The 24,914-nt window shown below is 43.2% G+C and overlaps 1 protein-coding gene across 2 annotated transcripts in view; it reads right to left on the minus strand.

Annotated features, from left to right (window-relative positions):
• The window catches only part of LOC109431677 (protein rhomboid), a 351,008-nt gene extending 326,430 nt beyond the window's left edge, over positions 1–24,578 (minus strand). The window contains exon 1 of one of the 2 annotated variants that reach the window (XM_062852611.1): positions 24,394–24,578. The gene's annotated coding sequence lies outside the window, so the exon portion shown is untranslated. Of the gene's footprint in view, positions 1–22,023; positions 22,750–24,393 lie in introns of those variants that run through there. The other variant, XM_062852610.1, reaches the window with a different exon arrangement.
• Between the last annotated feature and the right edge of the window lie 336 nt (positions 24,579–24,914).

The raw sequence follows: 24,914 nt of genomic DNA on the forward strand, positions 1-24,914 counted from the left end.
TTAGTGTTGAAGATTAACCTAGGATTGATGACGTCTACGGTTCCCCTATTCGAAAAATGATGCCATTGATTACCAGCATTGATTTCGTACCAGAATAGGCGTTAACGTCACTTTTATGTATTTCTCACTCTGCCAAGGTGTGGAAGGGGTCTTGAAAGCTTTTTATTCTGGTTTTACAATCTTGCATATTAAGATTGCATAAAATGAAAGAAAGATACTTTCTTCTAGCTGAGTGATATCGAAAACCGCTGATTATACATTCAAATTATATCCCTTTCAAGTCTTTCATTTGCCTTCCGATAAATTCATCACTTATTCAACTGTGCATCCCCCCATCGAGCACAGTTATTCAGAACAGAAGCAACCTGACATTAGTATTTGCATTATTTATCCATCACTATTACCGCACACTATAGGCTCATTGAATAATACAATGTACTTCATATTTCATAATGGATTTCATAACCTATGCGGTTGTACTTTTCACTTATATTCTTGAGAAATACCTTAACAGAATCTAATTGGCATATTTCAATCGGTCCATTTCTAAAAATTAAAGCATCAATCGAATGTATAAGTATCAACAGTATATAAAATCATATTGTAGATCGTGTAAGACCTGCAAAATGGCAAGTTAAAAACCTGGAATGAGCGTCCAATACATCTCTAGTGCCAACAAGTTCCTACCTCACTTCCCCACGAATAAATCTACCAGAAGCTCAAAGCATCCGGCAATGGATTCGTTCCGCTAGTTGAAATATGCAGGGATAATGATGGGAGCCTCTTGCTGAACGGAAGTTAGGTGATTAAAAGGTGGAAGCAGCATTTTGATAAGCACTTGAATGGCATGGAGAACGTAGGCACGGTAGAGCAAAGCGATGAAGGAAACGACTGCGTCAGTATAGCATAAGACACACATGATCCAACTCCCACACTGTGAGAAGTTCAGGATATAATTCAGTTAATGATACAAACAATAATGCAACTGGTAAGGACGGTATCGCAGCGAAACTCAAAATGGGCTCAAGTAAGTTGGTTACCTGGCTGCATCGCATGATATTTAGGATCTGGGAAACCAAATAGCTACCGCAAGAGTGCAGGCAAGGGGTAATCTACCCGATACACCTAAAACAAATCAATTCGCAGGAAGTTATCTAGCCGGCTTCATGGACAGCTGGTCGACAGCGGACAAGATCTACATCGTACGGCATAAGCTACAGAAATTACGCGAATATCAGGTCCCAACACATCACTAACGCATTCATTGACTACAAATTTAGCTTTCCTGGGATATCGCTCATTTGAATTTCACTGGGGACTACGACAAGGTGACGGATTCGTAAACCCACTTTTCAAGATCGCTCTGGAAAATGCAATGCAGCGAGCCGAGCTCAACAGCCGGGGTACCGTGATTTCGTGTGAAATTGATCAGTGGGGTGAAATTGATCGACGTGAGGGCAATTTTTATTTGTTAAAAATATAACTTTGAACTCAAAACAATTTGTAGAAAATGACCATCATCTGGCTCAAGGGTTATTGAATGATGAGTTTACATGTTTTACAGATAATTAGCCACATCCGGAGCCTATCGCGAAAGATCCGCCGCGTTTAAAACCTATCGGAAGCGCGGTACACGGGAGAACTACGAGCGGTATTCCTCTCTTGACGAGATATTCAAGAACCTCGTAAAGGCGAAAAAACGTGGTTATTGGAGGAATTTCGTCAACGGCTTATCGCGGGAGACGTCAATGCGGACTCTCTGGACGGTAGGAAGGAGAATGCGCAACGCTGTATCGGTTAATGAGGATCGAGAAAGCTCGCCTCGATGGATTTTCGAATTCGCAAAGAAAGTCTGTCCGGATTCGGTCCAAGTGCAATCGAATATTCGTCGTTATCCACCCGAAAGGAATGCGATGGATTCACCTTTTTCGATGTTAGAATTCTCACTCGCGCTTCTGTCATGTAACAACTCTGCCCCAGGAATGGATAGAATAAAGTTCAACTTGCTTAAAAGCCTCCCAGACGTCGCAAAGAGGCGCTTGTTGAATTTGTTCAATCTATTCTTGGAGAGCAACACTGTTCCGGATGACTGGAGACGAGTGAGGGTTATTGCCATCCAAAAGCCCGGAAAGCCCGCGTCGGATCACAACTCGTACCGTCCTATTGCGATGTTGTCGTGCTTACGGAAGCTGCTAGAGAAGATGATTCTCCATCGGCTCGACACATGGGTTGAATCGAACGGCCTTCTATCAGATACTCAATTTGGTTTCCGCAGGTGCAAGGGAACGAGCGATTGTCTGGCGCTGCTTTCTTCAGAGATTCAACTGGCCTACGCTCAAAAAGAGCAAATGGGCTCCGTATTCTTGGATATTAAGGGGGCTTTTGATGCAGTTTGCGTTGATGTCCTTTCAGACAAACTCCACGAGTGTGGACTTTCTCCGATTCTAAACAACTACTTGTACAATTTGTTGTCTGAGAAACACATGTTTTTCTCTCATGGAACCTCGGCAACTTCACGAATTAGTTACATGGGTCTCCCCCAGGGCTCATGCTTAAGCCCCCTTCTTTACAACTTTTACGTCAGAGACATTGACGAATGTCTCGTGGAAAATTGCACGCTACGACAGCTTGCGGACGACGCCGTGGTTTCTGTCACCGGACCAGAGGCGGAAGATCTGCAAGGACCATTGCAAGATACTTTGGACAATTTGTCTGCTTGGACTGTAAAGCTGGGTATCGAATTCTCCCCGGAGAAATCTGAGTTAGTTGTCTTTTCTAGGAAGCGTGATCCAGCAGATCTAGAGCTTCAATTTTTGGGTAAGGAACTCACTCAAGCTCTTTCGCATATGTATCTAGGGGTCTGGTTCGACTCTAAAGGTACCTGGGGAAAGCACATTAAATATCTGTATCAGAAGTGCCAACAACGAATCAACTTCATGCGCACACTCACCGGAACATGGTGGGGAGCCCACCCGGAGGATCTGATAAAGCTTTATCGGACAACGATACTGTCGGTTCTCGAATACGGTAGCTTTTGCTTTCAGTCCGCCGCGAAAACACACATCCTGAAGCTAGAGCGTATCCAGTATCGTTGTCTTCGGATCGCGTTAGGCTGCATGAACTCGACGCACACAATGAGTTTGGAGGTACTAGCAGCAGTACTCCCTTTATCAGATCGTTTCGTGGAATTGTCGCTAAGGTTCCTCATTCGCTGTGAGGTGCTGAATCCATTGGTAATTGAAAATTTTGAAAAGCTAATCGAACGTCTTCATCAAACAAAATTTATGACAGTGTACTACTCGTACATGACTCTGGAGGTTAACCCTTCCTTGAATGTTCTCAACCGCGATTGCTTCCCAGACTTCTCCAATTCCACTATAGGTTTTGATCTGACCATGAAGCAAGAAATCCGTGGAATCCCAGATCCGCTCCGATCGGAGCACATCCCAAAAATTTTTGCAAGCAAGTTTGGTCATGTCAGTTGCGACAAGAGATTTTTCACTGACGGCTCAAAAACAAATGATTCCACTGAATTTGGCGTATTTAATGAGCTTCATAGCGCCGCCCATAAACTTCAAAGTCCTTGCTCAGTATATGTCGCAGAATTGGCGGCTATACACTACGCATTAGAGCGAATTGCCTCTCTTCCCTCTGATCAATACTTCATTTTTACGGATAGTCTCAGTTCAATTGAGGCTATTCGCTCAATGAGGCCGGTGAAGCACTCCACGTATTTCCTAAGCGAAATACGATCAAGTCTGAGTGCTTTATCGAATCAAGCATATAATATCACCTTGGTTTGGGTCCCTTCGCATTGCTCGATCCCGGGCAATGAGAAAGCGGACTCGCTCGCCAAGGTGGGCGCTATGGAAGGCGATATTTATGACCGTCATATCGCCTTTAATGAATTTTTTTCAATTGCTCGTCAGCATGCCTTGGTCAGTTGGCAACAAAAATGGGATGCAGGGGAATTGGGCAGGTGGTTGCATTCAATTCTCCCACAGGTATCGAAGACGTCATGGTTCAAGGGGTTGGACATAGGTCGAGATTTTATCAAGATAATGTGTCGACTTATGTCCAATCACTACTCTCTGGGCTAGCATTTCTATCGAATAGGGCTCACAGATAGCAATCGCTGTAGCTGTGGTGCAGGCTATCAAGATATCAACCATGTTGTGTGGGAATGCCCAGAATACGGTATTGCCAGATCCGATTTATGTGCATCCCTAAGGGCCCGAGGAAAACCAGAAAAAGAAGACATTAGAGATGTGTTGGGTAGACTTGATCTTGAGTACATGAAGCTTGTGCACGACTTTCTTAAACAAGCTGAAGTCTTTGTTTGATACCCCCGTCTTGTTGTTCCACTTGTCCACCTCGTGTCTTAATTTGACATCCCAGTCTTGTTGCTCCACTTGTCCACCTCGTATCCCTCCGAAAATCGTTTGTTTGTATCGTTACAGGTTGTTCGTCCACTCTACGTTTGACCAGCAGCAATACGCCGCAACATGCTGCCAAGTGTCAACGGAAAGCCCCCATCATCCTATCCTTTCCTCAAATATTTTTGTTCCCCATAACCTCGACCAAACCGCGAGTTTTACGGTTCCCCAAAACTAACATAGTTTATAAGTCAAAAACACTAAATTGTAAAAAGTTTTAACTGAATTCGGCTCCGTTATGCCTGTGGCGCATGAGCCTAAAATAAATGATTAAGTAAAAAAAAATAATTAGCCACATATTTCTTATAAAATTTAATATTTTCCGAAACTGCGTGTTTGGCGATTTTCAAAGACACTTTCTAACTTTTGTTACTGTAGCTGTATCGCACATTTAATGAATATTCGAATGAATGTTCATAGCTGCCAAGTGTTCGCTAAAACCGATTTCGTCATCAAAAGTTTTGTAAATTTTGATATTTATGCATAAAATTGTACTTTTCCTAAAGTAATGACTTGTCTACTATGGAAATTGCATACTTTTAGGCGTTTTCGTTAGATTTATTAAACTTTAAATTTAAATAATTTAGAATTTATTAAACATGTATAAGTTTTACAAAGCTTTTCGAATTCTGGGGTGGATAATTCAGATGGAAAATTTATTTCCAGCACTTACAAAGACATTTCATTGACTGATCAATTTCACCCCGAAACTAAAATTTTCTGATTTTTTATATTAAATGATATTTATTGCAATAAAATGATTTGCAGTAAAAGTTTCAACCTGGTTGACTGATGAAAACCGTGATCGTACTTGTTTTAAAGCATTTAGTGCGACCATATCAATAACTATTCAAAAATTAGAAGCCAAAAACTGTGAAAAGTGATCAATTTCACCCGAAATCACGGTACGATTTTCATTCAATCTGTTCAATATGTATGCTTTGCGGACGACATAGATATTATCGCCAGAACTTTCCGAACGATGGCACAGCAGAACACCCGCTTCAAACGCGAAGCACCAACTGTAGACTGGTGATGAGAGCGTCAAAAACAAAGAACATGCTAGTACGCGATACCGAACACGATAGAATTCGCCTAGAAAGCAATATTACCACAAGGATATAAGCAGGGATACATCCTGGACCGGGCACGGTAAAGGCTGAGTTATTCGCGAAATATAGATCCCATTGAGATCACTAGCCTCTGCCCAGCAGCTCCTATTCCTATCTCCGCGTGGTACCGGCCGGACTGCTAGCAACATTAGAGAAGATCGGGTAACCAACCCCGGTGGGAACTTTGGTCTTAGGCTGACAGGGAAGGGAGGGTTTGCTTCTGCAAACCTGAGCGTCTGTCCTCAGGAGGAGCGGTTTACAACAGCGTCTGATCCCCATGTTACGGGCGGCTGATCAACGTCCGAGTGCCAGGAAAGAACTCTAAGCTCAACAGTGCACTATGGTGCTCCGAAAAGTATGAGGTTGGTGTCAGGCCCTACGAGCTAGCCGTAAGAAACCATTGTAACGGAAAATCAGCAACATTACAATAAGAACCGAGACCAACGACAACGCCCCCAGCGAACAAAAAGGACTTGCGATTGGAAACTCGTTACGTGGAACTGCCGATCTCTCAACTTCATTGGGAGCACCCGTATACTCGCCGATCTACTGAAGGACTGCAGCGCTGCAGGAGGTGTGTTGGACAGGATCCATAGTGGGAACGTTCAGAGGTAATCATACCATCTACCAAAGTTGCGGTAACACACGTGAGCTGGGAACACCTTTTATCGTCATGGGCGACATGCATAGGCGCGTGATCTGTTTGTGGCCGATCAACGAAAGAATGTGCAGGTTGGGGATCAAGGGCCGATTCTTCAACTTCAGCTCGAACGCGAGTACGACAGCTGTCCAAGTCACGACGTCAAGATAATTTTAGGTGACCTAAACGCTCAGTTTGGCCAGGAGGAGGAATTCAGACCGACAATTAGAAAGTTCAGCGCCCACCAGCTAACGAACCAAAACAGCCTTCAACTGATTGATTTCGCCGCCTCCAAACACATGGCCATACGAAACACCTTTTTCCAACACAGCCTCCCTTATCGTTACACCTGGAGATCACCACAGCAGACGGAATCGCAAATCAACCACGTTCTGATTGACGGACGGTACTTCTCCGACATTATCGTCGTCAGGACCTATCGTGGTAAAACATCGACTCCGACCACTATCTGGTGACGTTCAAACTGTGCCCAAAACTTTCCGTTATCAATAATGTACGGTACCGGCGACCGCCACGGTACAATCTTGGGCGACTGAAGCAACCGGATGTTGCCTCAGCATACACGCTGGATATCGAGGCAGCGTTGCCAGAGGAGGGCGAGCTCGATGTAGCCCCTCTAGAGGACTGCTGGAGTACAGTCAAAGCAGCCACCAACAACGCAGCCGAGAGCACTATCGGGTACGTAGAACGGAGTCTACGAAACGTTTGGTTCGACGACGAGTGCAGAGCGGTTCTGGAGGAGAAGGATGCAGCGAGGGCGGTAATGCTGCAGCATGGAACCCAACAGAATGTGGAGCGATACAGACAGAAGCGGAAGCAGCAGACCCGTCTCTCCCGGGAGAAAAAGCGACACCTGGAAGAAGCGGAGCGCGAGGAAATGGAACTGCTGTGCCGTTCACAAGAAACGCGTAAGTTCTACCAGAAGCTCAACGCATCCCGCAAAGGCTACGTGCCGCAAGCCGAAATCTGCAGGGATAAGGACGGGAGCCTCCTGACGGACAAACGTGAGGTGATCTAAAGGTGGAAGCAGCACTTCGACGAGCACCTGAATGGCGAAGAGAATGTAGGCACGGAGGACCAAGGCAGCGGAGGAAATTACTATGTTGGTGCAGTAGAGGACGGGAACGAACCAACTCCCACGCTGAGGGAAGTTAAGGATGCCATCAACCAGCTCAAAAACAACAAAGCGGCTGGTAAGGACGGTATCGCAGCAGAACTCATCAAGATGGGCCCGGAAAAGTTGTCCACCTGTCTGCACCAGTTAGTAGTCAAGATCTGAGAAACCGAACAGCTACCGGAGGAGTGGAGATAATGTGTGAGAACTTTCGAGCGATCACCATTTTGAATTCCGCCTACAAAGTGCTATCCCAGATCATCTTCCGTCGTCTTTCACCTAAAGTAAATGAGTTCCTGGGAAGTTACCAAGCCGGTTTCATCGACGGCCGGTCGACAACGGACCAGATCTTCACCGTACGGCAAATCCTCCAGAAATGCCGTGAATACCAGGTCCCAACGCACCACCTGTTCATCGACTTCAAGGCGGCATACGACAGTATCGACCGCACAGAGCTATGGAAAATCATGGACGAGAACAGCTTTCCCGGGAAGCTTACCAGACTGATGAGAGCAACGATGGACGGTAAGGGTTTCGGGTGAACTATCCAGTTCATTCGAATCTCGACGGGGACTACGACAAGGTGATGGACTTTCCTGCCTACTATTCAACATCGCCTTGGAAGGTGTTATGCGACGAGCCGGGCTCAACAGCCGGGGTACGATCTTCACGAAATCCGGCCAATTTGTCTGTTTTGCGGATGACATGGATATTATTGCTAGAACATTTAGAACGGTGGCAGAATTGTACACCCGCCTGAAACGTGAAGCAGCAAAGGTACGACTGGTGGTGAATGCGGCTAAGACTAAGTACATGCTGGTAGGTGGGACTGAACGAGACAGGACAAGCCTTGGCAGCAAAGTTACGATAGACGGGGATACTTTCAAGGTGGTAGAAGAATTCGTCTACCTCGGTTCCTTGCTAACGGCTGACAATAACGTGAGCCGTGAAATACGAAGGCGCATCATCAGTTAAAGTCGTGCCTACTATGGGCTCCAGAAGAAACTGCGGTCAAAAAGATTCACCCCCGCACCAAATGTACCATGTACAAGACGCTATAATAAGACCGGTGGTTCTCTACGGACACGAGACATGGACGATGCTCGAGGAGGACCTGCAAGCACTCGGAGTTTTCGAGCGACGGGTGCTAAGGACGATCTTCGGCGGCGTGCAGTGGAACGGTGTGTGGCGGAGAAGGATGAACCACGAGCTCGCTGCACTTTACGACGAACCTAGCATCCAGAAAGTGGCCAAAGCCGGAAGGATACGATGGGCAGGGCATGTTGCAAGAATGCCGGACAACAACCCTGCAAAGTTGGTGTTTGCTAACCATCCGGTTGGTACAAGAAGGCGTGGAGCGCAGAGAGCACGATGGGAGGACCAGGTGGAGCGTGATCTGGCGAGTGTTGGGCGTGACCGACGTTGGAGAGCTGCAGCTGCAAATCGAGTATTATGGCGGCAAATTGTTGATTCAGTATTATCATGAATTTGATATTAACTAAATAAATGAAAATGATGACTGAATGATGGATATTTGAGCCTTAGGCCTCAATGCATAACTGTGAAATATTGGGTGTACCTAATACAAAATTGTTCAGGTTTGTGTTATACTTATGACACGACACACATGTGATAAAGTAATCACTGTATAATTGCGCTTGAAACGAGTGCCATACTGATAATTCTCTCTGTTCAAGTCAGTCCTGTTAGAATATTATGACACTGCGTGCCGTTGTACGTGTATCACACTCGTATCACATGTCTGTCTGAGGTATTACGGACTGTTCATAAACAAGGGGGAAGACAGCTTTTGCTCTCGAGACTGATCATGAGTTGCTTTTGAGTAACTCTGAGCAACTCGCTTTGCTCGGATTCACACACAGCGTTTATTGTACATGGCAACCATAGCATTTGTTTGTTTACGCTGTGAAAAATATCCGTATCGCTAGCAGGACATCAGAGGCGAGTTGTTAATTGAACCTATCGTTTATTTGATGAGTTGCACCGGTGGTGTCACGTTACACGATAAGTTAATGATCTGCAACAACCGAGCAGCTCATCAAAGAGGGCGTAGGCTAATTTGATCGACAAATTGCAGACGTAAACAACAATTGCAGCGGCTGCTAAAATTTTGTGGATTCTTTATCGGAGGAATTATTGGCGCAGATTCCCTTACAGAAATTGCGGATTGGTAGTGGTATTTTCGGAAGAAACTACTGGGGAATTCCCTGGGAGAAACTACTGGAAGCTTCTAGGAAGGAAATGAAGAACAAGAACAGTGATCAGGACTGGACTAGCAGTTCTTTCCAAGGATGCCTCCAGGAATATTCACGAAGGATTCCTTCTAAGGATTTCTCCAGAAGACCCCTTTGGAAATTCTTTCAATAGAGATATTCGTCCAGGAATTTCCACCAAGGATTCCTCTAGGAATTTCCACCAAGAATTTTTCAAAGAATTCCTTATCCAGGAATTCTCATCGATGATTTCATCAGACATTTTCACCGCGGATTCTTCTAGGAATCCACCAAATTTTTCGGGCTTTCTTCAAGAAATACCGCTGGGGATAACTCACATGAAAACTACAGGAATTCCCTTGAGTATATCTCCATGAATTGCTCCTAAGATTTCTTTAGGAATTTCACAGGGGATCCCTCCAGGGATTCCTCCAGGAATTGCCCCAAATGATTCCTCCAGATATTCTTCCGGTGATTCTTCCAGGAATTCCCACCGAAAATGTTTCCAGAAATTCCTCCTGGCATTCTTCCAGGATGTCCTTCAGGAATTCCTCCATGGAGTTTTTCGAGAATTCCTCCTGGAATTCTTCCAGGGACTCCTAATAAAATTTCTCCTGAATTTCTCCAGAAATTCCTACATAGATTTTTCCAGGAACTCCTCCGGGTATTCCTCCAGCATTTTTTTTTTTGGGATTTTCCCAGGAATTCGTTCAAGTATTTCTCCAGTAAATTTTTCGGGCATGCAAGTTATTCCGCTGGGGATAACTCACAGGATACTAAAGAAATTCCTCCGGAGATTCCACCAGGAATTGCTCCTAGGATTCCCTCAGAAATTTTGTAGTGGATTCCATCAGGAATTCCAACCAGGGTTCCCCCAGAAATTCCCACATGTAATTCCTCTTGGAATATCCACCGGGAATTCCTCCACGAATTCCCATAAGAGATTCCTCCAGATATTCTTCCGGGGATTCCATCAGGAATACCCAACGAGAATTCCTCTAGGAATTCCCACTGGTGATTTTTTCAGATATTCCTCCCTCCAGGGATTCCTGCAGGAAATTCTTCAGAAATTCCACTGGGGATATCTCCAGGAATCCCTCCGGGAATTTCTCTAGGAATTTCTCCAGGTATTCCTCCGGGAATTTCTCCTATAGATTTTTTCAGGAATTCTTACGGGTATACAGCATTTTTTTCGGGGATTCTCCCAGAAATTTCTCCGGTAATTCTTACAGGAATTCAGCCGGGAACCACTGCAGGAAATGCTTCAGGAGTTCCTCTGAGGATTCCTCCAAGAATTCTTCCGGGACTCCTCCTGGAATTCCTCCGAAAATTGCTTCAGGAATTCCTCCGGGAATTTCTCCTAGAATTTGACCTAGAATTTGTCCGGGAATTCCTCCAGGAACTCCTCCTTGGTTTTCTCCAGAAATCATCAGGAAATTCCTCCAGAAACTTCCACAGGGGATTCATTCAGTATTTCCATAGGGAATTCCACCAGGAATGCCCGACAAGGATTCCTCCAGGAATTCCCACCGAGGAAATTTCCAAGAATTCCCACCCGGGATTTGTCCAGAGATTTTTCTAGGCAATTCTCCGTGAAATCCTCCAGGAATTCCTCCATGGATTCCTTCAGGGATTCCAACTGGAATTTCTCCGGGAAATTGAATACCTCCGGGAACTCCTTCAGGGATTCCTCCGTGGACTTCTCTTGGATTTCCTCCAGGAATTCCTACTACACATTACTCCAGGTATTTCTCCAGCACTTTTTTCGGAGATTCTCCCAGAAAGTCCTCCGGGGATAACCACAGGAATTCCTACGGGAATTTCAACAGAAATTCCTTCGGGAATTTCTGCGGAAAATCCTCTAGAAATTTCTCCAGGTATTATTCCGGGAGTTTCTTCAGGAATTCCCAATATAATTTCCTCCCGGAATTCCTCCGGATATTCCTCCAGCATTTTTTCAGGAATTCTCCCAGGAATTCCGCAGTGGATAACTCCAGAAATTCCTCCGGGGATTCCTCCAGGAGAAATCTCCAGGAATATCTTTATTAATACAGCCGGGAATTTCTCTAGACATGCCTCCTGAAATTCTACTATAGATTCTTCCAGGAATTTTTCCGGGTATTTCTCCAGCATTTTTTTTTTCGAGGATTCTCCCAGGAATTCCGCTGTGGATAACTCCAGGAATCCCTACGGGAACTCTTTCTGGAATTCCTCCGGGAATTGCTTCAGGAATTCGTCTGTAATTTCTCCAGGATTTCCAACTATAGATTTTTCAGGAACTCCTTCGGGTATTCATCTAGCATTTCTGGGATTCTCCCAGAGATTTCTCTGGGGATAACTCCAGGAATTCCTCCGGGAATTTCTCCAGGGTTTTTTACTATAGTTTTTTTCAGGAATTCCTTCGGGTATTCCTACATCATTTTTTTCAGGGATTCTCCCAGAAATTCCACCTGGAATTTCTCCGAGATTTGCTTCAGGATTTCCTCCGGGAATTCTTCCTTGAATTTGTCCTGGAATTTTTTCAGGGATTTGTCCAGGAATTCCTCCAGGGATTTTTCCCGGAAACCCTCCATGAAATCCTTCAGGAATTCCTTCATGGATTCCTTCTGGGATTCCTCCTGGAATTTCTCCGGGAACTCCTCCTGGTATACCTGCGGGAACTCCTTCAGGGATTCCTCCGAGGACTTCTTTTGGATTTCCTCCAGGAATTCCTACTAAAGATTCCTCCAGAACTTTTATCGGGGATTCTCCCAGAAATTCCTCCGGGGATAACCACAGGAATTCCTACGGGATTTTTTCCAGGAATTCCTTCGGAAATTTCTCCGAAAAATCCTCTAGAAATTTCTCCAAGTATTCATCCGGGAGTTTCTCCAGGAATTCCTAATAAAATTTCCTCCAGGACTTCCTCCGAGTATTCCTCCAGCATTTTTTCATGGATTCTCCCAGGAATTCTGCAGTGGATGACTCCAGAAATTCCGCCGGGGATTCCTTCAGGAATTCCTCGGGGAACTTCTCCAGGAATATCATTATGAATTCAGCCTCTACAAATGCCTCCTGGAATTCTACTATAGATTCTTCCAGGAATTCTTCCGAGTATTCCTTCAGCAGTTTTATTCGAGGATTCTCCCAGGAATTCCGCTGTGTATAACTCCAGGAATTACTCCGGGAATTTCTCCTGGAATTTCATTTCGATTTTCTCAGGCAATTTCTCCAGGAACTCCTCTTTGGATATCTCCAGAATTTCTTATGGGGATTACATCAGAAAAATCCCTGGAGGAATTCCTGGACAAATCCCCGCTGGGAATTCTTGGAGGTTTCCTTGGTGGGAATTCCTGGAGGAATCCCCGTCGGGTATTCTTGGAGGAATCCCTGTTTGAATTCCTGGAGGGATTCTCGTTGGAAATTCCTGGAGGAATTCTCGTTGGGTATTCCTGATGGAATCCCCGGAAGAATATCTGGAGGAATCTCTTGTGGGAATTCGTGGATGAATTCCCGGTGGATATTCCAAGAGGAATTACATGTAGGAATTTCTGGAGGAATCCCCAGTTGGAATTCCTCGTGGAATCTACTAGGAAATTTCTGAGGGAAGCCTAGGAGCAATTCCTGGTGGAATCTCCGGAGGAATTCCTTTAGTTATCCTGTGAGTAATCCCCAGCGAAATTTCTTGGAGAAAGCCTGAAAAATTTGCTGGAGAAATACCTGGAGGAATCCCCAACGGAATTCTTGGAAAAATCCCAGAAAAAATGCTGGAGGAATACCCGGAAGAATTCCAGGAAAAATCAATAGTAGGAATTTCTGGAGAAATTCGCGAAGGAATTCCACGAGAAATTCAGGAGGAATTTTATTAGGAGTCCCCGGAAAAAAATCCAGGAGGAATTCCCGAAGGAATCCATGGAGGAATTCCTGATGGATTTCCTAGGAGAATGCCAGGAGTAATTTCTGAAAAATTCTTCGGCGGGAATTTCTGGAGGAATCACCTGTGGGAATTCCTGAAGGAATTCTAGTTGAGAACTCGTTGGGAAATTTCTCCAGTAATTTCTTCAGGAAGTCCTTAAGGATCTCCTCCTTGGATATCTCCAGAAATTCTTCCGCGGATTCCATCTGGAATTCTCAACAAGAATTCTTCGAAGAATTCCTGCAGTGGATTCCTCCAAGAATGCTCGACAAAAAATTCCACCAGGAATTACCAACTGGGGATCCTCCCCGATTTTGTACCGGGGAAACCTCCGAGAACTCCCATCGGGGATTTGTCCAGGAATTACTCCGGGTATTTTTCCAGGAACTCCTCCGAGGACTGCTTCTGAAATTCCCCAGGGGACTCCTCCTGGAATTCCCCCGGGAATTTCTTCAAGAATTCCTACTATAGATTCATCCAGGAATTCTTCCGGGGATTAATCCGAAAATTCCTCCAGAAATTTCTCCGGGGACACTTTCTGGGATTTTTTCGAGAATTTCTCCAGGAATTTCCACGGGGATTCGTCCAATTCTTCCACGGATTTCTACAGGAATTCTTCAGGAATTCCTCCAAAGAATCCTCCAAGGATTATTCTGGGTATAACTCCAGGAACTATTCCTGGAATTTCTTCAAGAATCCCACTAGGAAGTTCTCCAGGAATTCTTCTAAGGATCCCTCCAAGAGTTTCTTTAGAGATTTTTTCAGGAAATCTCCAAGGATTGCTCTGGAAAATTTTCCGTAAATGCCACTTAAAGTTCTTCCGGGGAATTTCCCTTGAAATCCATCGAGAATTTCTCCATGCATTTTCCCCAGAGTGCATCTGGGAATTCTTCCGGAAATTCCTCTGGGAATTCCAATTTGGATTCCTCCAGAAACTCAACAGTTATATCTCCAGGAATTTTTCCGGGGTTTCCTCCATAAATCCTTCCGCAGTTTGCTCCAGGAAATCTTCCGAATATTCCTTCAGGAATTCCTCCAGAGATTCTTCCGGGGATTTCTCTAGGAACTCCTCCGGGGACTCTTCCTGGATTTTTATCGGGAATTCATCCGTGGATTCCTCCAGAAATTCTTCAGAGATTTCTCCAAGAATTCCTCCGGGGGTTTCGCTGGGAATTCCTCCGGAAATTCCTCAAGTCATCTTTCGGGGATTATTCTTGGGATTCCTTCAGGAATTTCCCGCCCAGCAAACATTTTAGCTGTATAAGAGTTGAACAAACAACTCTTAAGCAAACTTCAGCTTAAGAAACTGTTATTAAGCCATCTCTGTTCCTTGGGCGGAGGATTATCCAGAAATTTCTCCCTGAAATTTTATATGAATTGCTCGGGAAATTGCTAAGGGAATTCCCCCGGGGATTCCACCATGAATTACTCTAGAGATTCCTTTAGGAATTCCTCCATGGGTTCTTCCGGAAATTGCTCTGGAGATTCCTCCAAGAATTGCTTCTTAGATTCCTCCAGGAATTCCTTTGGAGATTCCCTCATGGATTCTTTTAAGAATTACTCCGGAGATTTTTCCAGGAATACCTCCAGGGATTCCTCCAGAAGTTTCTTAGAGTATTCTTCCAGGAATTTCCTCGGGTATTTGTCCAGTAATGCCTACTGAGATATCTCCAGGAATTCCGCCGAGAACTTGTTCTGGATTTTTTTCGGGATTTTGTCCTGGAATTCCTCTGGGGATTTCTCCAAAAAATGTTAAGATTCCTCCAGGAATTCGTATGGAATTTTCTCCAGGAGTTCTTCCGGGGATTGCTCCAGGAATTGCACCGGATTATCTTCCGGAGATTACTCCGAGAATTCTTCCAGGAATATCTCCGGAAAATTTCTCCAGTAATTACTCCAAAAAGTTTTCTGGGAATCTCTTCTACGGGGATTCCTCCTGAATTTATTCAGGGATTCCTCCAGAAAGCCGTCCTGGGTTTTCTCCAGAATTTCCTCCGGAGATCCCTTCAGAAATTGTTCCAGGAATTCCTTCAGAGGATCCGCCGGGGATTATTCCGACGATTCCTTCTAAATTCACCCGGGGACTTCTCCTGGAATTCTTCCGGGAATTTCTTCAGAAATTTTGCGGGAATTTCTCCAGAAATTCTTCCGGGAATTTTTCCAGAAATTCCTCCGAGAATTCCTCTTTGGATACCTCCACAAATTCTTCAGGGATTTCTTTAGGAATACCTCCTGGGTTTCCTGGGTTTTCTTCAGAAATTCCTCGAAAAATTCCGCTGTGGAGTCCTCCAGGAATTCTTCCGGGAATTTCCCCAGGTATTCCTCTCTCTCTCTCTTCTTGGCGTAACGTCCTCACTGGGACAAAGCCTGCTTCTCAGCTTAGTGTTCTATGAGCACTTCCACAGTTTTTAACTGACAGCTTCCTCTGCCAATGACCATTTTGCATGTGTATATCGTGTGGCAGGCACGAAGATACTCTATGCCCAAGGAAGCCAAGGAAATTTCCTTTACGAAAAGATCCTGGACCGACCGGGAATCGAACCCGTCACCCTCAGCATGGTCATGCTGAATACCCGTGCGTTTACCGCCTCGGCTATATGGGCTCCCAGGTATTCCTATAGGGATTCATTACGAGATTCCTCCGTTAATTCTTTCAGGGATTCCTGAAGGAATTCTCTCAAGGATTCATACAGAAATTCCTCCTGGGATTCTGCATAGTAGTACTCCTGTAGGAGTATTTGATGACATTCCTGGAGGAATGGAAACCGGAGGTATTATTACAGGACTTCCCGGAGGAAATTCCTGTAGGAATCTCTGAAGTGGAGGAATAAATAGAGGAATCCCTGCATGAATCCCTGAATTAATCCCTTGTGGAATAACTGAAAAAGTTCCTGTAGAAATCCCTTGAGGAATCTCTGGAGTAATCTTCTGAGGAATCCATGAAATAATCCCTAAGTAATCACTGGAGGAATCTTTGGCAGAATCCCTGAAGGAATTCATAGAGGAATCCTCGATGCAACCCCTGGAGCAACCCTTGCAAGAATCCCTGAAGAAATCCCCTATGAATTCCATGAGATAAACCATTTAAGATATTTCTGAAGGAATTTCTGAAGGAGCTTCTTAAGGAATTCCTGGAGGAACTTCTTAAGGAATTCCTGGAGGAACTTCTTAAGGAATTCCTGGAGGAACTCCTTAAGGAATGCCTGGAGGAATCCTTTTAGGAATCTCAGAAGGAGTCCATGAAATTATCAATTTGGAATCCCTGGAGGAATCCTTGGAGGAACCCGTGAAGGAGCTCCTTGAACAGTTTCGGGAGGAATCCCTGGAGGAACCCTTGGAAGAATCCCAGGAGAAATTCCCTGAAGTAACTGGAGTAATCTCTGAAGGAAACCCTGAAGGAGTTATTGCTGTATTCCTCGGAGAAATCCTGGAGGAATCCCTGGAAGTCCTGAATGAATCCTGTAGAAATCCCTGAAGGAATATCTGGAAGAATCCTTGAAGGAATTCCTGAAAGAATTTCTGAAGGAATTCCTTGATGAGTCCTTAAAGGAATTCTTGGAGGAATTCAAGAAGGATTTCCTGGAGGAATCCCTGAAAAATTCCTGGAGGAGTCTCTGAAGGAAAATCTGCAGGAATCCATGAAAGAATTCCTGGAGGAATCCCTGAAGGAATCCATGAAGGCATCTTTGAAGTCATTCTTGGAGGAGTCCCTGAAGGAATTTCGGAGGAATCTCTGATGGAATTCCTAGATAAATCAATGAAGTAATTCCTGAAAAACTTCCTGGAGGAATCCCTGAAGCAATTCCAGGAGGAATTCCTGGAGCAATTCCTGGAGGAATCTCTGTATTAATTCCTGGAGGATTGTCTGAATGAATTTCTTAAGGAATTCCGGGAGGAATCTCTGTAGTAATTCCTTTATGAACCCCTGAAGGAAGTCTTGGAGGAATATTTGAAGGAATTCCTGGAGGAATACCTGAAGGAATTTGGGAAGAATCTCAGATGGAATTCCTTGATAAATCAATCGAAATCTTATGGAATCCCTGGAGAAATCTCAGGAGGAATCCCTGTAGTAATTCCTTGATGAGTACCTGAAGGAATTCTTGGAGGAATCCAAGATAAAATTCCTGGAGGAATCTCTGAAAAAAAAATCCTGGAGGAATCCCTGAAGGAATTCTTGGAGGAACCTTTGAAGGAATTTATGGAGGAGTTCCTGAAGGAATTTCGGAGGAATCTTCGATGGAATTCCTAGATGAATCAATGAAGGAATCCCTGAAAAACTTCCTGGAGGAATCCCTGAAGGGGTTCCTGAAGGAATTCCTGGAGGAATCTCTGAAGGAATTCCGGAAGGAATCTCGGGAGGAGTTCCTGGAGAAATACCTGAAGGAATTCTTGGAGGAGTTCCTGAAGGAATTCCTGGAGGAATCGCTGAAGGAATTCCTGATAGGATTTCTGGAGGAAGTGTGTCAAATAATATTTGGAACGACCATGCTCGTAGAAAAAAATGACAGGGCTCATCAGCAAATTTCATTCATAAGACTTTTTCTGAGATTATTAAAGCCTACACTGACAACTGTCAGCTGTCAAATTTTTGCTTCCCACCTTTCGCTCCCCTGCGTAGCTCAACAGCTCAGCATGATCCACCTTACGATGGGTTGATGAGCTGCCTGGTTGTTGCAGTTGAACGACTTATCGTGTAGCGTGACATCGATGCGACACCACCGACGTAAATAACTCATCGAACAAACGATAGGTTCAATTGGAAGCACCTTTGGAGGATTTCCCAGAGAGAACTCTTGGAGGAATACTCTGAAGGAACTCCTGGAAAAATATCAGGAGGGAATTGCTGGGTAATCGCCAGAGAAAACTCCTGGAGGAATTCTCCATCCTCAAAACGATCTTCTGGAGGAATCTCTAGGGGAACTTACGAAAGAATCGCTGGAGAAAATACCCAAAGGAACCTTCAAAAGGAACTTCTGGGAATCCCCAAAAGGAACTCCTGCAGGGTTCCCTAAGTGGTTACATTTTACGGAATTCCTAAAAAGGTATCCTGAAGGAATATCCAAAAGAAATTCCTGGCGGAAACCTCAAAACGAATCCCCGTCGGAATCACCATGAGGAATTCCTGGTGGAATCTTCAAAAGGAGCTTCTATGGAATCCCCAAAAGGAACTCATTACAACAAAGAATTTCTGGCAGAGTCTGCAAAGGAAATTCCTGACTGTATTTGTAAAGGGAAATTCCTCTACGTAATTCCCGGCGGAATCCTCAGATGGAATTACCGGTGGAATCCCAAGACGGTATTACCAGAGGAATGCCAGGAACGAGTTCCCGGTTCCTCATAAGGAGCTCTTAACGGAATCTCCAGAGGAAATCATGGCGGAATTGTCAGAGAGAATTCTTTGCCGAATCTCCAAAGGGAATTCCTGTTCTAAAGGGAAATCCTGTTAAAATCTCAAGACGGAATTCCTGACGGAGTCTCCAGAGAGATTTCCTGGCAGAATCTTCTGAGGGAATTTTAGGCGGAATCTTAATAGGGAAATCTTGGCCGAGTTTCCAGAGGAAATTTCTTGTTGAATCTCCACAGGAAGCTCCTGGCGGAACCTTCAGAAAGAAATCTTTCCCGAATCTTCAGAGGGAATTTCTGTTGGAATTCACAGATGGGATTCCGGGCTGAAACTTCCGAGGGTATTTCAGATGGAATCTCAAGAGGGAGATCCCAACGGGATCCTAACAACAAAATCCCATGACAGAATTCCCGGAGGAATCTCGAGGAAATTCCCAGTGAAATCTCCAGAGGAAACTCCTGGCAGAATCTCTAGAGGGAATTTCATGCGGAATCCCTAGAGGAAATATCCTACCGAAACCGAAGAGAAAATTTCATAGGGAATTCCTATTAAAATCAGCTGAAATTGAGCTGAAAGGATACTTGGCAGAATTACCAGGAAGAATTACAATAACATCCGTGAAACATCCAAATCTTTGACGTTTGTTTTGCTACTTTTCAAAAATGGGTTACCTTGATTTTCCATCCAAGCATGCAACATTTGAATAAATCACGCGCAACAAAAAACTGACAGCGCAACTCATCAAAATTACTCACCAAAGACGTTTGGTGATTTTACCAACACAGCTCAGGATTAAACTCATCGATGTTACTTTGTGTTGATTTCTTGTTTAAATGTTGTAAAATACAATGAATTCAGCAATCCTGTGGAGCAACTCTAGCACAAAGAAAAGAAGATATTCTTTCTGGGAGTTAATTCTTCTAAGAAGTTGTACACCGGAATTCACCTGCAGGTGTGAGAAAACAGTGTCTACAATATGCAAACACAAATTGTAACTGGTTAGGAGTTAAAATGAAAGACCAGAGGTTGTCACAGACTAAACGATCATAACATGGAACAACGGGCAACACACGAAACGCCCAGTGATTCTGTGAAAAAATGTTCATTTGACTAAAAGTTTTCACCGACTGGAGCGGGGAATTCAAACCCACACTCCGAGGCATACGAAACGGTTCGACGACGACTGAATGCTATTATATAATATCACAAGCTAAACCAACAAGTTTTCACAAAAGTTTTGTGTATGTTTCTGTGAGTCCGGAAAAAGCTGGGTGCCGCAAAAACTGACTTTGAGATACGTAGGAGGAGAACATTCCTTTGGAAACGACCTACTGATACGTAGCTCTTGGTCATTATGAGTTTGAAGAATGTCGTGAAATAGCTGAGCTCACGTTGCTTACTCATAAGTCCCATCATCTTAGAATTTTTGGCTCCGGATTCAGGCCCAAGAGTCCCGATTCAACGAAGTTTGACGGGTCGAATATTTGGCATACGTCTGACTACTTGGATCAGCGGAAAATATTTGAGCAAATGGGAGCAACAGGGAGCAACTCACAGTTGCTCGATCAACAAAAGCTTGCTCTGAGCAAAGCTGTCCACCCCCTTGTTCATAAACCATGCAGACCAACTAACAATTGCAAGTCACAAACAAGCAAGCTTGCTGAATTGTTGCTTAATAATGGTAATGATAGCTGAACTAAAATAATGCTCTACACATTACTGTTTAAATGATTTATTAATTGAGAAAATAGTCAATTTCGACTTTCCTCATAGGTATCAACAATGATAAATTAAAACACTTTTTAAAAGTTTAACAAGAAATTTATTCGACAAGCATTGATTCCTTAACAAAAGCGTTTAATAAAACATTTGTCTGCATCTTATTTAGCTGATGTATCGATAAGCATATGCTCCTGAACAATGTGATTTTCACTTGTCAAATAGACGTCTTCAGCCCGTCATAGTTCGACTCGGAACTTTGTTCGGATTATGGGATAAATCATGGCTAAAACTGTTTAGACAACCAAGTTATGAAAGAACCAAAATTTTAAACGAATCACATGAAATAAAACAGAATAGAATTATGTAGTTTAACATTGAGTGCCAAGAGACGTAATCAACGTAAAAATAAGGCATTTATTTATTATTATTAGTCTGTAACAAGATATCTTGTACCTTGATTATTATATGTTTTATCTTCCGCTGTCGTGTTTACTAAATATTGTTCCCACAGTCACCTAGATAACCAAACAGCATTCAGAAATCGATATATTTCAAGTATCCTTAAACATCCTTATGCACTATTTATTGAACATAATATCAAGATTCCATGACGAAAGCATGAATAAAAAAAATGCAGTCGAAGATCCGGACTGAGTATGAGTAGATTACCTGAACAGATGCTGTGAATGCACCATGTCCAAGACCATACCGCACCACATATTGTCATACATTTTTAAAGATCGATATTTAATAATAAGAATAAAAGCATATACATATCGCAATTAGTTCGTCTGGAAACAATATCTTCAACAGGACCAACACTTTTTGGCCGCATTCGATACAAGTTTTCTCACCGTGCGATAAAAATACTGACAGCGAAATCAGAATGGAAAACACGTGTTTTGGGCTGAACAGTTGTTGAAGTATAAGGCGTTGTTCAGTTGATTACCACGTGCTGTGCTAATTCACCACTGCTGAACACAAGTTCAGGAGTGATCATTATTGAGTCATGGGAAGATTATGTTTTGCTTTGGGTGCTGCATCTCACCATCTCTAGAATGGCCCAGATAGGAAGGCATGCGGCTGGCAATCGACAGGTTCGAATCCGGATACCTAAATCCAAATTTTATATGTAATTCTTATTTCTTATTTCATAATAGGTGTTCTCAACATAAGAGCAAATAATTACACTCCCGTGAGAGTTCAACATTTTTGCATTTTATTTATTTTCAGTCATTTTTGCCAAAGCTGAATAACAACTTTCTTGTACATTTGTAAAACGCTTTGAACAACAAAAAACTAAGTTGGTGCACAACATGATGCTTTATAACTTCTCCAAATTTGTGTGAACAAAACCCGAACATAGGTTGTACGTGAAAATAATTCAAATGTTATTCAACATTATGCTGAATTAGTTCGTCATAATGGTGCCTGTTAAATGAGTGATTGTTAGTTGGGTTAGGCCCTCTCAAATTTGAAATGGAATTAGATAAATAAATACTTACTTGTGATCTGAAAATATCCAGCAGAATGTTTTGATAGATTTGTTTGGCATCAATCACCAATACATTCAAACAGTTGCCTCGGTACAGTAATAATTTAGAACTATCTTCGTTTGTCTAAATGAAATTCTTCTATTAACTTTTTCCACTAAGCATGAAACCTTACTGATCACTGTGCAGATATTTTCTTTCGCAAGCATTGACTTTTCAAATTCAGATACCATTGCTCCCAACCTAACCTATACTATACACAAACACGATATCGCACCCCTCATCACCACCCTCATCGATCCGGCGACAACTGAAACCACGTCGTCATCCGGAAGCATATCCTTCCAGCACAATACCCTATGCAGCCACCGTACAACTTCCATCGGCCCACCCGCACAATTTCATCACATACACAGCTGAAGTTGAATGAACTCGCGTAAATTACTCCACCAAACACCGTCGATTCTGAATCAAACAATCGGAATCTACACGATTAGTAGTTTGGCGAACGACTGAATTATCGGATTTGTACAAAAACATTAGAAAACACTAGCCAGAAATTCAACTTTTTACACTGAAATTGCACAACCCGAAACGCGGTAGTGTTCTCCGTTGTTTACGCCATTTGTTTTCGTTCGAAGTGCTGGGTGCGTTTGATATACGGTGCGGAGATGCGACACAACAACGTGAAGAGTTGGTAGGACTAGAGGGGGAAGGACGACTTTCCGCGTAGGGATTCCAATGATTGCACTTGGTGGTTTTAGCATAAAAGAATAGTAAAGATAGTGCGAGAAAAAGTAATTTTAAATATTTTATTGAAAAATCTAAAAAAACTTATTTTCTCATTTTAAAATATTTTCAAAAAAGTTCATGAGCAGAGATTTACAAAAATAGCATAAAGGGCGAACACGATGAAATTGCCACACAGAAAATATTATATAACTTTTGATTGCGTTCGTCAAAATAGCTAATTTTTTGACCATGAATAGTATATTATGTGTAGCTAATACCATAAAATTTTCATTAAAATCGGTTGAGTATTGGCGGAGATATCGTTGAAACAAGGAAATTGCCACTTGAGAAGCTGAAATTTTCACTGTAAACAGTTTAACACAACAATTTTACACTGTCAAAGTTTTATAAAAATGGGCCTTTTCATTTGACGTCTTAAATCAGCTGATTGTTCGGGCGTTTGACAGTTCTTCTATGAAGATGACACGTTCTTGTTAGCAGCTGTTGTTCAAGCTTTGTAAACAAATGCATGCACGGATCTGTCACATGAAAAGGCCTATCGGGACAGTGTTACCAGTTCTAGTCAAAATAGTGCACGCGGAACTAAAAATGGTCAAAAAGTACCTAAAACTTACCTTGAAGCGATTTGAGCTTTGGATATTTACTAGAAAAAGTACTGAACCGATTTCGATCAAATTATTACCACTTAATTGATACTATGTTAAGAATATCGACTGAAATTTTCAAACGTTTTGATTAGGTAACAAAAAAGTTTTAGCCTAAGTAATTTTTTGAAATGGGTGCACAAATTTTCTAAAATCTCATTTTATGATATCGACAATATATGCACCAATATTCAACCGATTTTAATGAAAATTTTATGGTATTAGCTACACATAATATACTATTTATGGTCAAAAAAGCTATTTTGATGAACGCAATCAAAAGTTATACAATATTTTCTGTGTGGCAATTTCATCGTGTTCGCCCTTTATAAAGAAAGAAACTTCAATAATCATGGCGTCAAAACTTTATTCTAAAGTACCTAAATGCATAACAGTTTCAATTTAAAAAACGGCAAATGTAATGCTACTATAGATATAACACCGACACCCCTATCAAGATTCACTAAAACTGCATGAAAACGAATCCCGATGGCACCGGGGGTTAAATTTCTACAGTCAGAGAGAGGTGGGGACAAAACGTCATAGAGGGAAATGAGCGTATCGGCACTTGCGCACTGAACACGTGCTTGCTGTAACGACATACATACAGTGTTGTTCCGCGAAATGGTATCTTCTTGCATCAAATAGTGACGGTATTTCATGTAGACGGGAAAAATTACCTTTTCCTTTATCAATATTATGGATATTATTCTTTTTTTTATGCTATACTGCTTCACCTAAGTAATTTACAGCTCTATCGCAGATAAACAGACGTCTCACTATACTCACTTTTCATCGTTCTTCTTGTAAACAGATAATTCGAATATTCTGTAGTTCGCAAACCGCTCGATCACGGCGCTCACATGCTTTTTCGCTTTTGATTTTGTTTGTTGCTGTTTTTGTTTCTATTGCTTCTCGTAGAACTTCCGTGCTTTATGGGAACGGCACAGCAGTTCCATTTCCTCACACTCCTCCTTCTACGTACCCGATGGTGCTCTCGGCTGCATCGTTTAGGGCTGTTTTTACTGTTCTCCAGCAGTCTTCTAGAGGTGCCACATCGAGCTCGCCCTCGTCCGGCAACGTTGCCTCGAGATTCTGTGCGTATGCTGAGACGACATCCGGTTGCTTCAGTCGCTCAAGATTGTACCGTGGCGATCGCCGGTACCATACAGTATTTTTGCATTTATTTAGTTAACATCAAATTCATGATAATACTGAATCAACAATTTGCCGCCATAATACTCGATTTGCAGCTGCAGCTCTCCAACCTCGGTCACGCCCAACATTCGCCAGATCACGCTCCACCTGGTCCACCCATCGTGCTCTCTGCGCTCCACGCCTTCTTGTACCAACCGGATGGTTAGCAAACACCAACTTTGCGGGGTTGTTGTCCGGCATTCTTGCAACATGCCCTGCCCATCGTATCCTTCCGGCTTTGGCCACCTTCTGGATGCTGGGTTCGCCGTAAAGTGCAGCGATCTCGTGGTTCATCCTTCTCCGCCACAC

The sequence above is a fragment of the Aedes albopictus genome, chromosome 2 (assembly GCF_035046485.1).
Source record: "Aedes albopictus strain Foshan chromosome 2, AalbF5, whole genome shotgun sequence".
In the NCBI taxonomy this organism is placed as follows: domain Eukaryota; kingdom Metazoa; phylum Arthropoda; class Insecta; order Diptera; family Culicidae; genus Aedes; species Aedes albopictus.